A 5,137-nucleotide genomic window follows, 5' to 3' on the forward strand; every position below is an offset into this window, starting at 1 on the left:
ACTGAGTCTCGAATGAGCTGCACTGCTCTCTAACCCACACTCTTTCTAGCTTCCTCACGGCTCTAAGCCTGAAACAGACCTTAAATGCTGCTCTTCAGCAGAGGCAGACGTAAAAAGAGACAAGCAGCCTCCCCGCCGGCACCTCCGTGAATCGCAGCGGGGCCGGAGCGGCTCGGCAGAGCCCGAGCCCCAGGCGGGTGGGGCTGCGGTGTAGAAGGCGCTCTGCCCCTAAAAATCATGCATTTCACAGGCTCTTGACATAGCTTGTACTGCTAGAGCTGTGGCTTTACAAGGTATTTCTCCAACAAAAAACAGTGGGGCAGAGCTGTCAGGTCATGCAGTCTATATGAGCTGCTACGGCCACGCATCTCCTAATCATTACCCGACAAACGGATTTTCTTGCTCATTCCCTACAACACGAGGCCGCAGCCAAAACTAAGGTTCACCGTCTGAATTTTTGTTTATAAATGCAATTATGATTAGTTCAGAACCAGAGTGCTCCCCACAGTTAATCTCTAACGTGAAGCAGTTATTTCTTCAGATTTTTAGATGTTTAAACTCAATCCTTGCACCTGCTTCTCCCTGCTCTAAACTGCCCAGCTTGGTATCTGCTTCACCATCCGGAACACAGCCACATGCCCCAGGGAAGGGAGCGCAGCCTCAGTCATCCCTTGTCCGTCAGTGCAAAGGGAGTTTCCTGCACTAAGCCGCAGCTCCTGTGAGGCTGCCAGCACTCTTACTGTGTCAATCAATTACACAGAACTTGCTCTCTGCTACCACCCACTGCCTTCTCAGCTTCACTGCTCTTTGGGCTAGTCTCAATTCATGTGTATGTGCTTGATTTAATTTCCTTTGTACAAACTGGATTGACTTGGGTTCTTTCAAAGTGGTACTTGGCACTGATTTCTGCATATATTTTTGTGCCTCCCTGGGTTCCTTTGCATTTTTCCCCGGTTTATCTTAATACACTTTGATATTTAGTGCAAAAGCATGCATGCAAGGAATCGGTGCAGGAGAGCTCCTATGCATTAACACCACACTTGTTTATCCTAATCTCACTTCCCAGGCTGGATGAGACAGCCCCAATGCATTTGTTTGACTGGCACTTCCAACTCCTTCAAATTAAGTATCATCATATTATCAGTATAATTAGCATGCATTTATTGAAACCAGGAACTTGTGAAAGTATTCATTAATTATAAATTCTCTTTTATGGAAGAAAACCATGAGAATTTATCCTCTTTCTCTGAGATGATCAGCACTTCCCCCCTTCTTTAAGACCACAACTTAAAGAGACCTGCACTGCCAAAACCTACACAAAATTCAAACCTTCTTGTATAGTTGACAGTTTCTGGTTAGGTGTCTAATTTCAGATTTCTCTAGTGCTTAATTAACTTTAGTCTACTGGGTGAATGCAACTGACAAACACCAGGTTTGCAGTGCTACAGTCAACTATAGATGGTGTATGTGTGTGCTGCTTTTTAATGGCAAAGCCTATTACTTAAATCTACAATTTATTCCGTAAGAATTATTTTAAATTTCATATTTCTCCCATGAATATGTGCTAAATTATGAAGTTTAAGTGTACATAATTCTCACCTCCAGGATTGCTTTAGTCTCTGAAGCCCAGAATTTACATTTTGTAATTTCATCTTGGCTTGCTTGGAATGCTTTGAAATATTCATGTTTCAATTCTATCAGTTTTCTTTTAATGGACAGAGCACAGACCTCTTACTTTGCAGTTCAAAGGAGATGAAGAAAACATCACTCAAGATGTCACCCACTTAACACAATAAAGGCGCTTTTCTTATAAAGGTTGCCAGAATTTTGTAAAACCCAATCTCTTTCAAATGTTTCAAGGTAGCCAAGTATCACATTGATTTCAAGGAAATGTATGCTTCTAGATTTTGCCTAAATTCATTCCTAATTTATCCCCAAGCCAGTATTAGTTAGACAGTTTTAAAAATTTTAAGTGTGTTTAGAAAGAACTGGAAGGAATTTTCAGGGAGACCAAACAGCACCATGAGGGGTAGGCACAGCCAGACATGCTGCTGAGCAGCAGCCTCTTTGCCCAGAATTTCCCCCTTCCCTCTCTGCCCCTGCTTGCTCCTCCAAACCACCACGGCCCCTCCCTTTTTCCCACTTGGTTCTGCCTCTAAATATCCCAGAACAGGATATTCTTCTCCAACATCCCATGTCTCTGTAGGTCACTGAGCCTGTGAGATGATCTCTCCTGAGATGGCCCAGGAAAGACAGAGCAAGGGGTTTCAGCTTCAGGAGCTCCAGTTTAGTATTGGGCTTCCCCTTGCTCCTCTGTGCTTATAAGAGCTGAGCTGTAATCCCAAACCCAAAATTCAGCAATGCAAAAAGCAGGTAGGCTGCACCATCACCTCTCCTCACATGGCCTTTCCCAGCCATGTGTCAGTTCCTGGGTGGGCAGCACTCCCCACGCAGCAGGCCCGCAGCCACTGCAGATTCTGAGGATGTGCTGATGTGGGTGGCTCCAGTGTGCTGAGCCTCACAGCCCCACACCTCAGGACAGGGGCTGCTGTGATCCAGTGGCAGCTGCACCTGTACAAGCTACCTCTTTCCTGTGGCCTGCTTTGCATTTGTGGAACCGAGCTTTTTATCACATAACCTAACACAGACCACCAGAACTACCTGTCCAAAACGTGATGGAGTTTAAAAGCAAATCTGCCACAACCACCTAAGCAAAAAATGCATCTGGAAACACTGCTCTGCCACGTGCCAGCCTTTTCCCAACAGCTCCCTTTGCAGCACATCCTGAAGGACACCTGTCAGCCAAAACAGACCACGTTGTGAGTGCAATGTGGAAACTTTCCCATTTCTGAGAAAAAAAAAGGTGAAGCAGTTTCTTGCTACAAAAGTGTATGCGATACTTTTACAGAGGGAGTGGCGCAAACGACCTGATTTTACTACTTTGTACCTATTGCGGTCTCCCCATAGCACAGAGCAATTGAAACAAAACAAAGCTGTCAAGAAACTGAAAAACAGCTTACGCTTTGTTTTTAAACTTAGATCCAAGTGTAGAGATCAGCTGGTTATTCAAGCAGCACACTATTCAATTACATTCCAAGTCCACGTTTCCTGAAAGATTTCTTCAAGGACATAAGATTTAAATCCTTACAGCAGAGTCAATGCTAAATTACTGTATTTGCAAACGTTGGCCTTTCTCCGTGGGACAGTTAGCATGGACATAAACACCTGCATTGATAAACTGTAGCAAAACTATTTCTACCTGCAAACAGGGTGGTTTGCATGCACAGAGGCAGCCAGAGGGTCTGTCTGTCCCCATAATAACTAGCTTTCCATACAGTGGTCTGTTTCCATAGAATCATGGAATAATGAACATTGGAAGGGCTTGGTGGAGATCCAGTCTGCTACTCAAAGCAGACCTAACTTCAAAGCTAGACCAGGCAGCTCTCAGTCTGTCCATTAGAGTTTTGAAAATTTCCAGTGATGAAGACTTCACAATCTCTCTGGGTATCTGCTCAAAGTCCTGGACCATTTTCAAGGTAATTCTTTAGATTTTATTTCATGTATGCAACTGGAATTTCTCTCACTGCAGATTACTGTCCTTCTACTGGGCACCTGTAGGAAGAGTACAGGTCTCGTTTCCATATGGTAAGCATGGATCTGTTTAGCCCCCGATCTTTACCTTCTCTTCTACAGGCAGAACAGTCCAAGCGCTTTATAGACCACATATCCCAGCCCCACCACTGTCATCTACGCTGCTCTACCAGGCTCTGTTTTGTTGGCAACTCTTGGGGGAGCCAAGCTGAGCACAATACTCCAAGTACTGCTTTCACAAGGAAGGGAAAGTAACCACTTCCCTCAGCCTGCACACTGACCCACACTTCAGGCTTTCACAGCGGCCCCCAGGCCCTTTTCTGCAAAGCTGTTCTTTATCCAGCCTATCTGCTCACAATTTGGCAACAGATACTTTGGGAGATTATGACATATAGCTTGGAAAGGATTTAGCTTCAGCATGAATGAGATCACTTACAAATCTACCAAAACTGCGCCTCTTGTAATTCAGTTCAATTTGTCTTGGCTCTGCGTTACAAGGAAATCATCAAGCCAAAGGACACACATCTGGCACCACAAAGTTCTACCCATGGGTGAATTTTTTTTCCTGAAGGCTGGTCTTCGTTGATAGCATTTCATCAGTGAAAATGACTATACTAAAATGAAAACAAAGCAATAAATGCCATCTTTACCAGCATCACCTAATCAGGTGTTTCAGTTGTCTCAAGAGCTAGGTGTAGTTGTAACCATATGCGGTTAAACCATTGTAGAGCTGATAGTGATTTTACTGTATCTGGGGAAAGCATCACTTAAAAGGAAATATTCTATGAGATGTCCTGTGGTTTCCCACTTAACTTAAAAAGAGGTGGAATGCGGTAATTTCACAAAAAAAAAAAAAGATAGGTATCAATTTTATAATCCATCCTTATTACAAGAGCCATGTTAATGCTATGAAACTGTCAGCCATAATCTAGTTTTCACTTCTGAAAAAACACAGAATTTGTTAAAAAAATGAGAGAGCATTTAACAAAATAGAGTATTTCTAACCAGACCTAGCTGATACAGAACTGCACAGAGCAGTCATCAGTGTCCATCTCCAACACTTCTCTGCTCACAAAAGTGTTCTGATCTTTTATGACAGGGCTCTGGTTGTCAATTCTATCACCTGAGGTGGAGTAATCAACTACATTGGTCCTTCTGGGAGAAGCCTATGCAAAATACTAAACAATATGGTTTGAAATATATGGTGAAACAAGAATTCGAGAGGGTTTAACTTGTCACTTATGTTTAAATACCTCAAACAATAGTAAATGAGACAAAATTTTGCCAATCAAGATTGTTGGGTTTCTTTGTTGAATCATAAACCATCTGACAACTTGGACTGATATCACTAATGTAATTCTGTCAACTCTTAACCAGATTCATAATCAGGAAATGCAAGATCCTTTGGGCTTAAAAGGATTCTCAGCTGCAGAATGGACTATATAAAAATCATTTTTCATATAAAACTCAAATCCCACAGAGCTTCCTTAATTTATCTAAATGTTAAGGTTTCTGGTTCAACAAGTCTCAAAACACAATTTAGCCA

The sequence above is a fragment of the Poecile atricapillus genome, chromosome 3 (assembly GCF_030490865.1).
Source record: "Poecile atricapillus isolate bPoeAtr1 chromosome 3, bPoeAtr1.hap1, whole genome shotgun sequence".
In the NCBI taxonomy this organism is placed as follows: domain Eukaryota; kingdom Metazoa; phylum Chordata; class Aves; order Passeriformes; family Paridae; genus Poecile; species Poecile atricapillus.